This window comes from Protopterus annectens, chromosome 13.part0 (assembly GCF_019279795.1).
Source record: "Protopterus annectens isolate FY-2018-M chromosome 13.part0, PAN1.0, whole genome shotgun sequence".
In the NCBI taxonomy this organism is placed as follows: Eukaryota; Metazoa; Chordata; order Ceratodontiformes; family Protopteridae; genus Protopterus; species Protopterus annectens.
This window is the reverse complement of record NC_056747.1, coordinates 1,049,762,024-1,049,783,131: the sequence shown is the minus strand read 5'-3', so window position 1 is coordinate 1,049,783,131 and position 21,108 is coordinate 1,049,762,024.

The window sequence follows — 21,108 nt, the reverse complement described above, 5'->3', positions numbered from 1 at the left end:
GTCGAGTGGTAGACCACTAGCATCCTCTCTTGTTCAGCTGGTTAATCTGGGAATCTTAAGACAATGTTACAATTGTCTCATGTATACAGACACCCCTCTCCTCCTTCCTACTAACACATATACTTGTGAGAGATGCAACTATATAGCCAGACTGGAGGCTGAACTCTCTCAACTCAGGACTGGCAAGACCAGTCAGGAAGAGATGGTACCCACACCCAAAGCAAAACCAGTCACACATATAACCACCACCAATGCAAACCAAACACATAAAAACACAAAGACATACTCGGAGGCTCTTGTAAAAACTTACCAAAACAACAGAGGCCTCCAAAGCAGACACCCAGAAATACACCCCACAAAACACAACACCTACAACACATACCTCAAGCAACAGGTGTGTCACACAATCACAGCCCCTAAGGCAAAATACTATGCCAGAGACATTAGGTAATAGGTGACTCTATAGTCAGACACACCGATGTTCCACTTACCAGGCTGAATAAGGAGAGGGTAACGGTGAGCTGCCTATCGGGCTAGGATCCGCCACATTACACACGCACTCAGGTCACTCCAAAGCAAGTACAAATATGATTCAGTCATTGTCCATGCGGGTGTGAATGACCTGAGACATACCTCCCTGGACTACATGAAAAGAGACATTGAGGAGCTCTCCGATTATGTAGCCCAGACTGGTATGACCCTGACCCTGAGCAGCATCCTGCCTTCGCCAAGAATGATGCCTCAGTACAAAGACAAAATGATCAGTTTTAACAATTGGCTTAATCACTGGTGTCATTCTAGGGGATCCAATGTCTGTCAGCCTGGGATGATATGCTGGACAAGCCACGTTGCTTCGCAAGGGATGGCTTGCACCTGTCACCACTGGGCTTCTGGATACTGGCCAAGGCTCTTGCCACCCTCATAGTGCCTTTTTTAGGCAATGCTCAAAGGACAAATCAACCTCCATAAAAACAAAATGGAAAAAATTAAGGGTAATGCTGCTCAACGCCAGAAGTCTAAATCTCAAGATGCAGGCACTCGAAGCACTTCTCAGTATGGAGAACATCGATGTCTGTGCAGTAACTGAAACCTGGTTCAAGGCTCCTGAGAGCACTCCAGCGCTACCAGGCTATACCTCATATCATGCTTTGCCTCAAGTTCCAGGCCGAACCACAAAGGAGGTGTCCATTTTCATAAAGGACACCTACACCTCTCGATTGGTGGCTACTCATGAAGCATCAGAAACCATACAAGTTTTACTCACCATAGGCAAAACTGCCATACAACTGGTCGCATGTTATATAACACCCTCACAATCCCAGGAATCCCATCAAGCATTCCTGAAAACACTGGAGGATATGAATGTCATACCAAACACCATCATATTGGGTGACTTCAATTACCCCAACATAGACTGGGCCCACTATTCTAGCCCTAACACCCTGGCACAAAGATTCCTGGAATTCATAAACTCAAATGCTATGGAGCAACTGGTCACCTCTCCTACGAGGACCTGATTATCACAAACATGGGGTCAAGTATCGGATATAAACCCTCACTAGTAAAGATCTGATCATAAACTGATCACGTTGGATATTACATATCCGACTGCAGGCTTCGACTTTCACGCTCCTTAGGTAAACCACATCAAAACTTCACAAAGCCTTCTCGGACATCTCTTTTATATATGAAAGGCAATGAAACTAAGAGAAGCTCAAACAGCAATTTATGAGCTCCTATGAGATCAGAACAAGAAGATAGTAATGCACTTTATAAACATTCGTGGACGGCCTAAACAAACTGTACAACAAAAGAAGGAATCAACACAAGTAAAACTCTCTCCTTAAACATTTGCCATTGTACTAGGAGGCCTAGAATTCAATTTTTGTTTTGGAATGAGAGAAAAAAGATTGCCAAGGATACTTCTTCAATTATCAGGTGGTAGAGAGTGATCCTAGAGATTGGTCTGTAGCTAGTACTAATGAGTCACCCAGCCTACTGACATTGCCAACATTCTGGCAGAGATTACCAAATCTCCTCTTATCCATAACGGATATGACTTCTACCTGTCATCACAGACACACAGGTGAAATCAGCCTCAACAAACTGGGACCCGATGGTGACTCCAAGATGACTAAACCGCATTCAATCGCCTCACAACAGAAATTCTACTGACCCAGGTAACTGATCCCACACACAGTTAGGTTTGTAAAAGGCAGATCCTGTCTTAGATTGACTTCTTTTGAGACAGTCTGTCACACTACCTAGGCCTTTGAATACAAAGGAGCTTTTTGGCATCAATTGTGTAGAGTCAGGCAGCCTTGCGGAGCGTATCCAGTCTTGGGTCCCTCCCTGTCATTGTTCTCAGAATTATGGCTGACTGGGTGCATAGTGTAGCCGACACACATAAGCTCCCAGGTCTTAATGACATAGTCTCTAGCACAATACTTAAACTAGGAGCAGCTAAACTATAAATTGGAGATACTTTTACTATGTATTAACTGATTTATGCGGACAACTGGTTACAACATAAATTAAATGTATTTTTGGCTTTGGTAAAAGAAACCATGCTTTGTTAGCGGTCCCTGCATGACTATTGCACTTTGAGTTGAAATCTGGAAATACAATGAGAAATTATTTTAACCATGGTTCTTTAGATATTTTTGTATTCATTTTGAAAACAAGTACCCACAAACTATCATTTATTTGCTTGCCTTTTACTTTGATTTATTTAACAACTTGAATACAGAAGATGTAATCAGAGACCTGGGGACTCAAGTCGATAGTGACCTCTCCTTTGACAACCATGTTGCCAAAGTGGTCAGAAAGACTTTCTACCTTGCCCATCTCATCATGAAGGGATTCTCATCCAGATCAAAGGAGGTCATTGTACCTCTGTATTCCTCCTTGTCAGGCCCATGATTGAATATAATGCTCCATTTGGGATGTATCTCACCCGGCACATGCAACAACTGGAAAGACCCCAGAAGTACCTCACCAAGAGGATCATAGGTCTAAAACATGTGCCTTATCCAGCTAGATTAAAGAAACTCCAGCTCTATTCAGTAGCATACCGCCTGCTCAGAGGTGATTTGTGCCTAACATACAGGGCCATGTCCAACCAGGAATTGATGGACATGCTCCATCTCAAAATCCAAATCCACCAGAACCACACGAGCTAAAGATTTCAACCTCTGCACAAAGATGAATAGGACATGCTGGAGGGATAGATTCATAACATTACCCATACTCTGGAACAAAATCCCAGTTCACGTGAGACAGAGCCCTTCATTGGCACTGTTCAAGAAAAATCTCGATGCATGGATGGGAGATCGCAGTTTGCCCGGAGTGACCTCAGTGTCACTACTAGACAGAGGTATAGTTTACTAAATAATGGGGTTCCACATGTGTCACTACTAGAGAGGCGCAACTATATAGTATGGGGTGGCGTAAAGCCACATCACTGTTGGCTAGGCTTATAAATGCCCCCGGGCAGATAGCCTAGTACACTACTATGAAACTATGAAACTATGATATAACAGAAGTAAATAGGATATATTACTGTACAGCTAAATTAATAACAGAGAAAGTCTTACCACAAAAACACAGGGCAGTAAGGGAAAGGAAGCGGATAAATCAAATGTCATCACAGAAGTATTGAACAGAGAAAACTATAAAGCAATTAAGACATGTCACTGTTAGAAGAGTATAGAAGGGGGTACAGATCAACAAAAATACTCAGAAAGATAGATGTGATAAAAGTGAAACACAGTATCAAAACAGACTATGATCTATTGTATACTATTGCAAATAATAAACTAAAGCTATCAGCACAGGCAGAAAACCTTAAAATACATGCAGATAAAGGAAAAGTACAAAATAAGAAATTTACTGATGTCCCAAAAAGTTTTATTGAGAATTGGGAAATAAGGCAAAATGAATAGAAATGCCTCCAAAAAAAAAAATAGACACATTTTGGAGAAATATCTTGTGAAGATCCTGCGGAACATAACAGAGATGTTGAATTAATAGAAGAAGTAAAAGAAAGAGTAAGAATTTCAAATGTACAGGATATGAAATGGGATGAAGTAACTGCCAGAGAAACTGAAACAAAATTAAGAAAAGCTCCTAAATAACCCTGAGGTCAAGATGCAGTACTTAACATCTGGCTAAAAGCATTAACATCTTTATCTGAAGAGTTAGCCCGGAGTAAGAACTATTTATATGCACACCCCGAACAGACGCCAACCTGGTTAACAACAGGAAAAATGATACTCCTCCTTAAGACTGAACCTGAAAGAGATCCTAAAAACTATAGACCAAGAGCTTGCCTTCTGACAACGTATAAACTATACACAGGAATTGATGCCAACAGAGTTTATAGTCATTTAGAAGAAAACTCAATCATAACAACAGAGCAAGGGGGTAACAAAAGAAAGTCATAAAGGACAAATGATCATTGGTTATTAAATAAAGTCATAATGGAGAATTGTAAAAAGGGGAAGAATGTAAGTATGGCATAGATTTCAAAAAACATTTGACAGTATCCCACATTCATGGATAAAATAGTGCTTCAAATGTATGACACTCCCTACATTGATCGATTACATTACATTAACCATGAAACAGTGGCAAACCATTTTGTAGTTAAGCCATGATAAAGAACAAATTATTATCCCAGGGAAAAAAGTCAAAGGGAGATAATCCAGGGTGACTGTCTGTTCCTGCTGCTCTTTTGTCTTGCGCTTAACCCATTAAGCTCTCTACTTAACTGATTAGGCCATGTCTGCAATCTGTCTCCCAGAAAACAACTGATCTTTTTGTGGATGATTTAAAACTGTATACTTCATCAAATGAGGAACTGAAAGCACAACTGCAAATGCTCAAAACTTTCTCAGGTATTATAAGAATGTAATTTGGCCTTGACAAATGTATAAAGACAACCTTTAAAGAAGGAAAAAACTACAGCGCCATGAAATTATCTGTCTGGGAAAGTAATGGGATATAAAGGAATTTTAGCAGGATGGAGTATATAAATATTTGGGAGTTGATGAAGGATTGACAATAAAAATGAACGAATGCAATTAAAACTTAGAAATATTTTAGAAGGCTAAAGTTAAAACTGAAAACAGCCCTGACATCTAGGAACAAAGTCCAAGCTATAAACCAATTTGCTCTTCCTGTTCTAACTTACAGTTCTGGGGTGACTGACTGGCCCCAAAAGGTATTGGATCAGTTGGACAGGAGAACAATCAAATGATTTATAAAAATCAGTGCATACCAAGATTACATATTCTCATTTCAGAAGGAGGTATGAGCCTCCTTGAAACTAATTACATGTATAGATCTGCTGACTTATAGATCGAAACATAATGAAAGTTTTAAAACATGAGGTTAACAAGTCTAAGATGACTTCCCTGATAAGTTTAGCGGAAGTATATCGGTGTCAAGCAGGAAATGGAAATCAAACCAGAAGTAGACAAAAATGTACCAAAAAACAAAAGAAAGGATATAAGGTGAAGGATCAGATGAGAAGGCAAGAAATGTGTAAAATGCATACATATACTGGCAAGTATAGAAAACTCCTGTAACAACCTCATGTTAATCAGGATGTGATGCAGTAATGGTTAAGGAGAGGTAAATTTAAACCAAAAGAAGAAAAGTTAATATTGGCAGCCCAGGATAGTGGACTATGTACACATTGCGGATCATACCTCTCAAGTATACCTCATTACGAGGAACGTACCTCATTTGGGGTCTTAAAAAGTTCATGTTCCTCAAAGTTCCTCAATGTTCCACATTGAAAGACTGTCACACATTCAGTGTTCGGAATTTTTTAAGTGAAATCCATGGTAAATAGAAATGAATCATATTAATTCATTAAAAGATCTTCTTTATAAGAAAAAACAGCATATTTTAACCATCCTATGGCCTTCCTAGTTCAAGTTGTTGGTAAGCCATTAGTATGTGTTCCACATTTTGCCCATTTGTTCCACATTATGAGGGCTAGTGTTCCTCATTTTGGAGATAGAAGGTTGAGAGCTATGTTGCGGATAGTGGACTACATACACATTGCGTTACAAAGTCCATTGAACAGGAGAAATAGGAGTTGTCAGTCAGAACACAACAATGCAAAACTGCAAAAATTTTGCATCTCAGTTGTATTTTAATAGTGTATGCTACTTTCCTATTACTATGAAGTGCAATGCAAAATGCTAAATCTCCAGTTGCCACCCCCATGAATATCTTAAAAAGGGAAATGTCAGCACACACTACTGCTACATTGATAACAATGTAGGCATTACTTTTTCATTTTAAACCAGTTTATGCTGCTTTTCTGATACTATAATGTATCCTCTCTTCTTCTTTTTTTAAATCAAATACTACAGTTCTTATTTTATGAGAATATATCTTATAGACATAACTACATTATTCTCATTCAATTTATTAATAAGTTTTATACAATATTCAATTTTTAAAATATTATCCCAGCTTATAATAGCTATTGTATTATAAAAAAATCCTGCTCATTGATTAAATAGGAGCATTTTACCAATGACAAAAATACAATTAAAACTTCAAGAGTATATGTTTAGCCCAGAAGGCACAACCCAACAACCAGCTACTGTCCATTAAACATTAGATTAACTTGTAGAAAGAACTCTTTTTAATACTAATCAAAATGATATAGATTCAGTTAGTATCTTCATGCACTGGTTATCATAAAAAAACTGCTTGTAGCCACAGAAAAATGCCATTATTTCTAACAATATGGCAATGAATGGGATTGAGAAAGAATCCAACTGCAAGCATATACTATGGTGGCAAAAAGGGCATTTGTGATCTCAAAAAAAATGCAGTTCAGAGACAGATTAGCTGAAATGGAAAAATACATCATTACTGGCTAATATGCATGTCTCTGAATCACACTGTTTTGTTCCTAGTGCTAATCAGCATTTTGCTGCAGTAATCACTGCTGACAGCTCATACATCATGTTGGCACCGGCACCCTTATTATGGACTCTACTACACACATGCACACATTCAAACACACACATATATCTCTATAACTCTCAAATGTACCTGGTTCTGCACAGCATCCATGATTTTGCCTCTTATATTTGCCATGTCCTCCATCACAGATGAATACAGTTAACCAGTAATTCCAGAAATAGAGCTTCAAACATCCTATTCTTGAATTAAAGGTTCTTCTAGCAAAGTCTGTTTTTCTACTGCATTTTAAGTTAGTTAAGGTAATATTTCAAAAGTGTCACTCTTGCCAAGTGTTTGCACCCCCATATTAAATTGAGAATTGGAAGGTCTCAAACTTCTAGTCCCCATATATACTCACAGACATTCCAACACAAATACAGACACTCACTGTACATCAGACACCCCACACACAAATGCACTCATGGACACACACACACACACACACACACACACACACACACACACACACACACACACACACACACACACGCACACAGGTGCACACATGGATTCACTTCATAATGCTGAATTTCCAAAAGATTGAATTTCATATGGCCGAGACCATATGATCAAACTTTCGAAACCTTGACACTGTAAAATAAATCCACAAAAACAAAAAAAAACGTTCTCACCATTATTCCATGGCACCCCCACACTTAAATACTTAAATATACCAACTCCGAGATTGCACTGGAGTGAGGAAATAGATAATCTCCTATTCCACACTGTATGTAGATCTTTGTTCACAATGTCGGGATTCTGAAACTTCGATCATATCGTTTCATATGAAATTCGATCTTTTGGAAATTCGGCATAGTGAGGTGTTCCCCACACACACAAACAAAACCTTACAGACATACACACATGCTGCCACACACTTACTCACACATCCCCCACCACTCCTTCTCTGCAAATCTTCCTGACACTTACTTGCTATGTGGTCTCTCCCATAGAAAGTAATAGCTGAATATGGCTTTTTGACCATACTAATTAATATGGTTGCCGGTTTTAATTTACATGGCTGAATGATTCTCTGACTTCCTCAGCTGCATAAATCCCTTATTGCTGGCATTTCTGGGAGAGAGCACATGGTTAATGATTTTATATATATATATATATATATATATATATATATATATATATATATATATATATATATATATATTGCCCCTTGGAATGCCTCATTAACTTTGTGGTAAGGAGAACATAATCACTGCTCTGGGGCTGTTTTGGAAATGAAAAGGTCTACCGACAGTTGAAAAATGGCTGAATTAGGGCTTACCACTGTGGTAGTTCCTTCTGAATCCCAGGGAATTTGTACTGTTTGTGTGGTATCATATATAAATATATATATATATATATATATATATATATATATATATATATATATATATATATATATATATATCTATGGATCCCTATCACATGGTCGACAGGCCATATGATCGACTTTGATTTGGTCGACAGTTCATTTGGTTGACAAGCAGTTTTATGTGGGGGGCTTTGCCCCCCACATCCCCCAATGGCACACCTCCCTAGCTATATATATCAACTCCAGGGTCGCACAACATTGGGGAGGTGGGCAAATCTGCCTGTCGACCAAATGAATTGTCGACCAAATGAAAGTCGATCAAATGGCTTGTCGACCATCTCAGGTAGACCCATATACATATATATATATATATATATATATATATATATGTACATACATCTATATACGTATGTATTAAATATGGATCTACTTTAGTTACTGTTTGGACACCATTTTGTTACAAAACACCGACCCCAAATGACGTGAATACCACACTTTCTTAAACCGTCTCCTTCAAAACCGGTCACAATTACACCGACACTGCAGACGTTGTACTACATGTATCATACACAATCACATATCCACTAACCCCAAACTTTAACCCTAAGGTCACATACAGTTGCCTATTTATTTTTCCCGCACCCTAACTGCTTTTAGCACCCTATGGATCAGGGGCAGAAACTGTCACTATGTGGCACTAACTACCCTACCCAAAACCCCTAACTCACTTAACCCACCCCAAAAGAAAATGCTAGAGGTTTTTTCTTTTTCCCTATTTTGTCAAGCTCCAAACCTAACTCACTTTAGGATCTGTAAACCATTCAGTCACTATCACACACTTACCTTAGGAAAAATGTTTAAACCACTCATTCACCTATCCCACACCTAACCAAAATCCCACAATAATGCACACTTACCTGATGCACCGCTCCTAATTCCATGTTTTAAAGTGACCGTTATTTTGCTATTTCCTCTGTCGGCAAATCACCTTTTCGGTAAATTTACCTGTTGGTCATTTCGTCTCCCTCTTCCGCGTGTCGGTCAAGTGTGGTGTCGGTAAAGTAAAGTAGACCCATATATATATATATATATATATATATATATATATATATATATATATATGTACAAACATCTATATACGTATGTATTAAATAGGGTAATGTCTTTAGTTAGAGTGTTTGGATGCCATTTTGTTAATGCTTTGACTCTTACGTGAATATTGTAGACTTTCTTAACTGTCTCCTTTGGTCATTACTGCTACTGCAGATGTTGTGCTCATGTATTCTTGCTTTATCAGATTGTTTAAAACTTTATATCACATACAGTTGCCTATTTATTTTTGCCTAACTGCTTTTAGCAGTATGGATCAGGGGCAGAAACTGGATCATATGTGGCAGAAATGCTAGAGTTTTTTTTTTCCCTATTTTGTCAAGCTTTATTTCTCTATATATATTTTAGGATCTGTAAGAGCCATTCGGTGAATATATATGTTATAGGAAAAATGTTTAAAACTCATTCACTTTATTAATATAATGCTAATTTTGATGCAGCATTCCATGTTTTAAATCTGACCTGAACTCAGAGTGATTATTTTGCTATTTATTATAAACATTTTAAGAAAATTCTGCTGATTTTCCAATCAGGATAATTCTAACAATGATAAAATATGATTACCACTTGAAAAACAAGTCTACTTCAAACGTTAAAAGCAAATGCACTAGTCATCATTATGCATCAGTTACAAAATGACTCTTTTAATAACGGTTCGTGAATTCACATTCTCCTCCCATTGCTGCCTACTCTAGCATACTCAACCTCATCCCTTCCACCTTATCTCTGTAACCTCCCCCAGCCATGCTCTACTACCATAACTGTCTTTACTACTGCATAATATTAGGCCTTCTCTTCCTAGTCTATAACTCTACCAACCTCCACAATTATAACATCCAATACAATAGCTCCCCTACTCAATTAAGCACCCCACACCCCTAAGAAAAGCATACAGTCAAATCAGCCCACAACTTTACTCTCTTCTCTATCATCTCAGTCATATACAATCCACTTACCCAACTGCCCCCACTTTCAGATATCACCTCATTAAAACCAAACTAGCACACATACTACTGCACTCCCTAACCCATATAAAGCTGCTTACAGACATCCATCCTAATCTTGGCCCTAGCTGTAACACAACAAACCACAAAGACACCTCCCCAACTCTACCCTAAATACCACTAGCAACAACACCCCTACTACTAACATACAAACCCCTCTACCACTCATTTCCAAATCTGACTTACTTATCACCAACTTTAATTGTAGAAGCCTAGTAAATAAGATCACAGAATTCCATGCTACCTTAACCACCTACTCTCCTGACATAGCCATTTTAACCAAAACTTGGATAAATCCACACATCAAGGACCCTGAAAATTACCCTCCAAAATTATAACATAATAAGGCAAGACAGACTAAACAAAAGAGGTGGTGGCATAGCTATAATGTTCAAAGACTCTCTTAAAGTAGAGAAAGTAAACATAACCCCACCAGACATCCCTAATGCTGAAATACTAATTTCATGTCTGCATATTAACTCTCACAAAGCCATAATTATCACGGCAGTCTACCTACACCCAGGGAAGAACCTTCCCAACATTGAACATCTCCTCTCCTGGTCCTCCACCACTTTCAGTCAAGAAACTATCATACTAGATGATTTTAATCTTGACTGGCTTACCTGCTCTTCCAACTGCCCTTCTAACTTTGTCAATCTATACAACTATACCCAAATCATAAACTGTCCCACTTGTACTGACCAACACTCTCAAAAAGAATCTCTACTTGATTGGATATTGACCAAAAAAACCTAGCCTGAATGACCTAGGAGGCTGCATACCAATCAGCCTTAGTGATCACTCCCCAACCTATTTAGTAAAAAAAAAAAAAATTCAAACCCAGTCTATCTCACCCATCATATATACCCACTGCAAGAAATCTTTTTCCACTGATACTTTCAACCTACTGCTACAGCAATGCGATTGGTAACCACTAAGAATCTTCAACCTCAACCTCAACCTTGCAGTTGAATACTTTAATAACAAATTCCTTGAAATCCTAAATAGTCTGGCCCCTATAAGAAAAATACGTATAAAATCCAAGCAACTACCTTGGCTTTCTCATGACACCTAAAGTTCTTATCAAACAAAGAGATAAAGTTAAAGCCCTACACCAATCCACCAAAAACATAAATGACCAGACATTATACCAGCAACTATGGAACCAAACAAAGAAATGTTTAAAAAATGACAAAAAAAACCCTATCCCCACACCTCTCAAGTAAGGCACCCTCACAACCCTCACAAATTCTGGCAAATTATTAACTACATCCTTAACCTAATTAAAATCTCCACCTCCTCCCCTACCACATCCAATACCTCTAAATCCATAGAATTTCAACAACCAAAATAAATGAGAGGAAAAGGCGCCTCAGTTATAAACTCCACAACAAATGAAAATGAAGCACCTGGAGCCACCTATACCAAGAACTTCGACTTTATTAAACAAAAATCTGATACAAAATAAATGCTTAACTCATTCACCGTGTTTTTCGTTAGCCATGTAACTTCTTCAGCAAAACACGTAATTAAATATACCCCCTTTATATACATACTAATCCCACACAATTATCCAATCACATTGAAACCTCACAATTGCTTATTCATTCATAAAACGATCACAAAGTAAGCATTAAAAGACATATAAAAAAATTTTATTTTTAAAAAATAACATTTACATCAAACCTGCATATTATTACAATATAATACCCAATATGTATTATATGAATCCCTAATACATACTGTCCTCCCATATTATAAAAAAGATAAAATGATTCTACATATTTCTAAAAATACAATAACAAAACTATCATATATATATATATATATATATATATATATATATATATATATAAAACAGTGAGCACTAACCAGTACAAGAGTACCCTCGTGTGGCAAACATAATTACTACACCTAAACCATATCTAATCTTTCCAGGGTAAAAATTTCAACTAAACAACCTTATGCCCCTAACATTAATATAAAAGCATACTCACATTTGTTCCTGAAAGATTTTTTTCTAAAAAATTTTATAAAAATAACCACAACCATTTTTTCACAGTCTTGTGGCTCTATAATTTTTTATAATATGGGAGGACAGTATTTTTTAGGGATTCATATAATACATAGTAGGTATTATATTGTAATAATATGCAGGTTTGATGTAAATAACTTTGTTTTTTAAAAATGAAATTCTTTTTATACGTCTTTTAATGCCTTTGTGATTGTTTTATGAATGAATAAGTAATTGTGAGGTTTCAATGCGATTGGATAATTGTGTGGGATTAATATGTATATAAAGGGGGTGTATTTAATGATGTGTTTTGCTGAAGAAGTTACATGGTTGACGAAAAATGTGATGAATAAGTTATGTGTTTATTTTGTATCAGATTTTTGTTTAATCGAGTCAAAGTTCGTGGTATAGGTGGCTTCAAGTGCTTCATTTTCATTTGTTGTGAATTCATAGAATCACAATTCAACTCCTGCTTTATTAACTCTATCACCTCCCTCCTAGATAACCACCATAACCTACCTCTCTCAATACCCGCTCTACCTCTAACACTACTACCTCTTTCTCCTTTAAACCTGTCCAAACTTCCAACATAAAAAAATCTTCTCAGCAAACTTAAGCCAAGCAGCCTATCTGCAGATCAACTCCCCAACAAATTCTTAAATATTGCTGCCCCATCTACTGCCTAGCCTATTTCTCTTCTTATCAATCATTCTATCTCTAAACAATATGAACCTCACCTCTGGAAAACACCACATATCACCCCCCTCCACAAGGGCAGCACCTCCAGGGAAATCACAAACTATCGGCCCATAGCCATCCTCCCACCCATAGCTAAAATCCTAGAGAAATGTATTCACCAACAACTCCAAAATCACCTAATCAATAATAACCTACTATCCCACTCCCAGCATTGTTTCAGGCCTAAGCATAGCACTAATACAGCCTTAATATCATTTACTGATACCATTCATCACCTCATGAACAACAGTCTCTTAGTCTCAGCTATATTCCTTGACATGTCAAAGGCATTTGACACTGTCTCCCACCAGCTTCCCCTAAACATACTTGCCACCTACACTCTCAATTCACCTACACTTACATGGTTTAAGAGCTACCTATCTGGCCATAAATAAGCCACCAAATAGGAGAAAAATCTCTCTCCTCTGCTACCAGTGTCCACAGGTGTACCTCAAGGATCCATACTCGGCCCCCTCCTTTTTATCCTCTTTACCAATAGTATAAACTCAGCAACCCAACTCGCAACAATAGTACAATATGCAGATGATACATCCCTTATCTGTTCTGCCCCAATCCTCCATGAACTTCAAGATATGACACAAAAAAACATTTCAGGAAATAGAAACCTAACTATCCAACCTCAACCCCATTCGAAACCCCAATAAGACCAAGCTGTTTTTCACCAACAAACCATCCAGTAGCCACTCTTCATCCCTCACTATTCATTCCACCAATGGAACCACAATTGAACCCACAAACCATACCAAACTCTTAGGCATTACTATAGATGACAGGCTGAAATTTAATATTCACATTTCCCTGTCAATTAAAAAAGTCCATGCCAAACTTGGATCCAGTGGTGGCTGGTGACTTCAAATTAAAGGGGGGCTACAGGAGACAGCTGAATGGGAGGGGCCAGTGGGAAGTGGTGTGACCAACTAGAGAAGGAGCTATGCTGAAAACCCTGAACTGGAGCTTTAATAAAATGCGCTGCTGCTGGGCTGTTGGCCAGACTGTCCAATCAAGACAAAAAGACAAAAAAAAGTGTAAAAAAAAATAAAATAATTTGGCTACATGACAACTTACTCAATATCTAGATGAATAGATGGAAACACAAATGTATGAAAAAATGAAAAAGAAGCTTTTAAATACATTACAGAAAAAAGTCAAACAAACTCAAAAAAAAAACAAGCAGCACTCAACTCAAACCACTTCTCCTTGCACTGCAGTTCTAATTATAATTGCATTTCAGTACCTAAGGTTTATATGTTATCTAGCTATGTAAATATTCTCTGCATGGCAACAATGAAAAGGCTCAATGTGTTTGTAATTCTTTAACAGTATGCTTATTAAAGCTTACTTGCATCTTACAATCTCCTCAACCTCAGAGCAAGAAATCTGGACAAAGCCATACATAGAAAACTTAGAAAGATAACAGAATAGTAGTAGGTCTTGCATTAGTATGAATTTTTAAATCAAACTCAAATATCTGCCATTGGACAGTTGAGAGATATAAGCCCGCAGGGGCTGTCTGGGTTTGCCCCCCCACAAAATCATGGTCAAATGGTCACAGCCACATTCAGCCCCCTGCAGCCATTCCAATGTCCCATTCTGTAATGTGCATATTGCTTTACTTCTGTGATGATATGGATTTCATTTGAAAGTTTTATTTTATATTTTACAGCATAAACCCTAATAGATATCTGCTGAACAAAGCAATTAAAATAGACTTAGCATTCACATTCATTGAAACAGTAGTGAAACCCACATTCAAAGAAAATACATTTTGCCAGTGGCAGATAAAGATTAATTCTGGGCTGTTTTCAAATCCCTTGCCCTTGAAACATACACATGCTTTTTGATACACCTTCCTGACTGTATTATATTATATTCCTTGTACAATACAGTACAGTGGTTAAGAGGGAATTTTAAATTTATTGTTTTGAACATTTTTCCAGTAAACAATGAAACAAAATGTATGCACCAATAATGACAAAGCTGCCCAATTCAGAACGTTTCCATCATAAAAGTCTACTCAAACTTCTACAGTCCACCAGTATCAGTAAATATGCACGATCTCTGAAGAAGTAATAGTCATCTAAATAATTCCACATTAAATAAATCTGTTAACTAATGAAGAGGTTACTGCTAGCAAACACCTTTATATGTCATTGTTGCATCTACAAATAAAGTGCCTGTTGCCCTTGAGAAATAAATTGCCTATGTTGCATTAAAAAAATTATAATGCTAGTAATATCACAATAGGGAATGGATGGCAAACTGATGACAGGTTCATAGTTACTAGGTATCTTCGCCAAAGAGGACTGCAGCATCCATCCCCTTTACAACAGAGTACAGTATCAGCAATGGATCTACCTACTGTGGGAGTAGAATCCACAGCCTTCTGCATCAAAAGCAAGTACACTACCTGTTGTGCTATTTACAATGTAAGCAGCCTCAGCATAAGCAGCACTAAACATTTGTTCCCCTGCAGCTCTCAGCTCCTTGTAAAATCTACTCGACACTCAGCTGTATCTCTGAACTTTGCAGCACAAGAAATCTGGAAAAAGCCAAAATATATTTGGGGGGGGGTGCAAAAGCCCAAAAAACAGGAACACATTTTAAACATTGCTTGTATAATGTTGGAAAGTTGCTAGAATAAATTGCTGTGTTACCACCATACATTTCACTGCCAAGTATTGAACCCATGACCCTGCGCAAAACAGCCAGAGCAACATACCCCTATGCCAAATTATCTAGTTTTATGAAAGAAAGGAAGATGGAAACTTAAATGGCTACCATTTAGTGAATTCAGTTCTTACCATAGCTGTCAACATCTTAGCACAAAACACCTGAACAAAGCCAATAATGAGAGAATACAGTGCCCAAACATGTTCAGTTATCACCATGGCTCTTAACCTTGGCACAAAAAACCTGGATGAAGCCAATAATGTGGGAAGACAGTCCAAAAAATAGGGACAAATACCCACTGAGGACACCAGAGCAAACCCACACAAACACAGGGAGGACATGCAGACTCCACACAGAAGGCACTCCAGCCAAGAATCAAACCAGACAACCCATAGCTGTCCACTGCACTACTGGCTGTGTTATGTAAAGTAACAAAAATACAGAAACCATAAATTTTATGAGGAACAGAACAAATATGAGGCAAAAATCAGCAAATGTTTTGCAAATGGTGGTGGGTAGGGAATTCAGGCTCTTGTCCACACACACACACAGACACACACACACACACACACACACACACACACACACACACACACACACACATCAACACACACACACAATGTCCATCCTCCATAGTGATCCTGCAGCCCGCACACACACACTGTCCTTCATAAACACCCTATCTGTTTCTGTACTCAGCTTCCTCCATAGTGATCCAATCAGTCCTACATAATAGCCCAGCTCCTCTGTACTACGTCTGTCCTCAGATTCCTCTGATCGGTCTTCCATAATGGCCCAGCTCCTCTGTAGTGTACTACGTCTGTCCTCCACAGCGATCCTGCAGCCCGATCGGTCCTCCATAACCCACGCATGCAGTTTGGTCTCCCACAAGATGTCCTCCATAACCTGTGCATGCTGTTGGGTCTCCGATGTGAGAGGAGGCTACCCTCTGCTGTGGTCCAGCCTGCGGGGCGATGCAGTCCGGTGACCTGCATGCATGCTTGGAGTTCTGGTCTGCCTAACACAGCAGTCAGGAAACTTTATTTAATTGATTTTTACAGGTGGGGACCCAGCTTGGATTTCTCTACCATGCTAAACCGTACCGGACAAACCAAGCCAGGTTAGCCACTGCTAGATCCCAACTTCTATCTACCTTACTCTTCTGCTAACACATATTTACAAACCTTCACAAAACCGACCTAAACAACCTATCATCCTGATATAATAAAACTGCAAAATTTGCCAGCAATCATCCCCATAAATCTCATCACTGCTCTGCTCTCCAACAACTGAACCGGCCTGAGCTTCCCCAACCTGTTAGCACTGAACCATCTCACCTTTGTGCACAAAATCCTTCACAACCCCAGCCTATGCCCCTCACTGCCTTCCCTAGTTCAACCGCAAGTCAATGCTAGGACCCTTAGATCTTCTGACAGATTGATGCTAACAATAACCCAGTCACACAACTACCATGGTGACTACCTCTACTCAAATAAAATAGCTAAGGCCTGGAATGCTCTCCCCTAACACATTCAAAACACTCCCAACTACCCTGCCTTTAAAACTAAAACCAGAGAACATCTCAAATCCAGGTGGTTTGGTTCCAACTGTTCTCCTGGATAATCAACCCCCTCCCAATCTACTTTTTCTCCATCCCCCTCACAAAGGAACTTTATATTCTTGCTCTAGGCCATTTTAGATTTTTTTACAACTTATGACACCATGGATGCTTCTCTCAATCAAATTCACTCATTATATTTCAATATCTACAATGCTAGCCACATTCATAATTTTTATCTCTGGACAACTAGAATATACATGTATTAGTTTTGTATTAAGTATATTATTATTTCTATTTAATTTTATGATTTTTAATGACTTTGTGTTATCTTTACAATATCATTGTGTTTAGAGCTTTTCTCCCCGGGTCTCTGCTGAAAACCGGCTCCATGGCCCAGTCGAACACTACCCGGTCAACAAATGTAAAATAAAATTAAATAAATAAATAAATGTAAATGTTGAGACTAACTTTTGATTCTTTTTGTCTCCATAGAAAACTGTATAAGCCAAGGTGCCAGAGACCTTTAACATAATAAAAAAAGATGAAGTTTTAATTTTATGACAAACTGCAGCAAATTGTGATTTTTGTTGCTTAGAGTTATATTGTCTGAGGATTAGTTGTTGCTGGATGAATTTACAGTTATTCATTAAATCATATATGTTTACTTTAAAGAGTTTCAGGGGGTACTCCAAAGGTTGGGGATGAACTGGGTAAGAAACTTATCGTGCCAGAAGGTATTGTTGAGCTGACAGTGGAGGTTTATACTTTTGGAGTAGATAGTTGAGTTGTTTGATCTACAAAAGTGAAGTAGATCAAAAAGTAAAGAGGCTTTCATAGTATAAAAACATGCCCCGGGATTCAGCAAGCTCTGCACGGCGTGCAGGAATAGTGCAGGAGCTGCTGAAGGCAACATGGCCACCAGGAGATGCAGGAACAAGCTCAAGGGATGTGCCGAGCGCTTCTGCACTATTCCTGCACGGACAGATCCTGCGTGCAAATTACCCCATTTGCAGGTGAAACCCATGCAAATGAGGTGAATTTGTGATCCAGGAAGCTGGCAGCCGGCCGTGCAGGACTAGTGTAGTCTGCAGAAATGTAATCGGTTAGTAACCGAGTACATTTCTGCAAACTACAAAATGGAGCCATGACAGCTCCAAATAAAGGGTGTATATAATGTGGAAAGCATGCCAATGGCCAAATATATGGCCATTGTCATGGAAAACAGTTGCCAGTTTCGGCTGTTTTAGCATTGGGCAGCAGCATACAAACAGGATTGGGCCGGAAATAAAAAAAAAAACTTGAAATAAGCACTCTATCCAAAATCACAATTTTGCCATTATACTCAATGGCAGGCAGAAGACAGCATGGCCAGTGAATAGTGGTTGGTAAGGGGGAAGGCTCAGTGTCAGACTTGTAACTAGGCATTAGTAGGCAATCCTATGCAAATGAGGGGAATGATACTGATTCCCAGATCCCCCTCATGGCTAGCCTGCTGTGTAGGTGCAGGCCTAAGAGATAGCTGACATTATAGACGGGTGTGTCAGGCATACTGTAAGTTTATTGGAGCCCTGTGGCTTGGGTTTGCACTTAGCTTAGCAGAACTAAGCAAGGGGGTGTGTCTGAAGCTGCCATGCTCACTTTACATTGCCTAAGCGGGTATGTGCGTCACGCACCGTGTTTTAAAGGGAATTTTGTGCAACACACCCCTGGGCTTAAACAGGAAGGCAATGGGAAGGGAAAACAGCAGTAGTAAGGTAATCAAGGAGAAATTGTATAGCTGCAGGTGAAATGTATCAGAATTAGCCAATTACACAGGCAGCAGCCCAGCTCAGCACACCACTGTAAACTCTACAAACACCTTTCCCTCTGTTTTTTCCTACAAACTCTACACCAATTGTGTACACAAGTGGGGAAATTTTACCAAACAAAAGCAACAAAATGATAGGGGCTGCATTTGCTCTCATAAATCAATATGTGGAAGAGGCTGAGGGTGGTAAGGATGAGAATGCTGATGACCAACCCACAGTGAGGAGAAGGAGAAGAGTGTACAGACCCAGGGTAACCTACCGGGGCTACATGAGCTGGAGATAGTGGAGTGCTATAGGGTGGACAGGGACCTGCTACAACACACCTATCATCTTTTTCTGTGTCTGTATGGACACCATCAGATTGCATGCAGGAGGGACCCTGACCCACCTCGCCACCTGTGAGGTGAAAACAAGAAATGCACATTAAGACCTGTACATCATTGCTTAACAGTACACACACACACACACACACACACACACACACACACACACACACACACACACACACACACACACACACACACACACACACACACACACACACACACACACACACACACACACACACACACACACACACACACACACACACACACACACACTGACATTCAACCATACCTACCTGTCCTTGAGTTTACAGACTGTCCCAAGTTTATTCTCTTAAGTTCCCCATCCTGCATCACACTTGGAAACTTACACTCATTAATACCAATCATTAACGTATCATTCTTCTAATTGCCTAGACAAGTGATCACAAAACATGACCTGTTACTCCATTACCTCTTTGACTTGATTGGAGTCAGTTTCACAAGGACTCACTGCTGTCATCCAGCGTTCACCCTGGGTTTGTCCAGACATTGTGAGCATGGCCCCTATATGTAAGGAGCTACTACAGTCACTCAATAATGTCATGCACTGGAGTGTCATACGTAACTATTGCTCAGTAGATGCAAGATCTGTTGCTCTATTAACTTATTATGTGGACAACAGTAATATTTAGATACACTCACTGGTGTTGTCTAGTAATTCCCCAATGCATCTGTAGTGCTGCATACATGGGTATCCTTTCACCTTTCTGCTGATTGCAATTTTAACAGTATACCTGGTGTCTAGTTTCCCTCCCAATGCATGTTCCATGCTACAGACCTTATTATACTATCAGCTGTCCTGAGATTACATATCAGACAAGTATTCCTGGTGTCTCATGTGTCAGTCCATGTCCATGTACTGCACGATTCCAAAGGGAAGTTGAGATGTATGAACAACTCCACAATCACACATGTGCATACATGAACACATACACAAACACACACACACACACATACACACACACTTCCTACATGCATCAACCCTCTCCCTCCACTCCACCAGATTGCACTTACAGACAAAATAACCACCCCCTCCACACGCACACTTACAAGTGAGGTTTCATGAAGATATTACACACAGACTTCCCATTACCCATCTGTCAACATGCATAACATATGGTACTCAACAGCGTGCAGTGCAGCTATAGTCAATCCATGCTAGCAACAGTATACATGTGCATGTGTGTGACGCATAGGCTGTGTTAGTAGGTGATGCCTCTTCCCCTGGAAAACACTGCACCCATGTACACAGTATTGCTGTGCACCTGTTCATCACCCTGCCATGTACTGTGCACCATACCTCACAGGTGTACACACCATTGCTGAATCTGCATTACTGTGTCAGTTATGTCTGCTCTGCTGCTCACAGCCCCTATGTGTTTGTCCGACACATACCTGGGATGATATGTGGACAGATGTCATTTGTGAATGCCTGATGTCTAATTTACAGATGTCATCATCCAGTGGTGTATGTATGACCAATACGATAGAATTACACTGACAACCGTC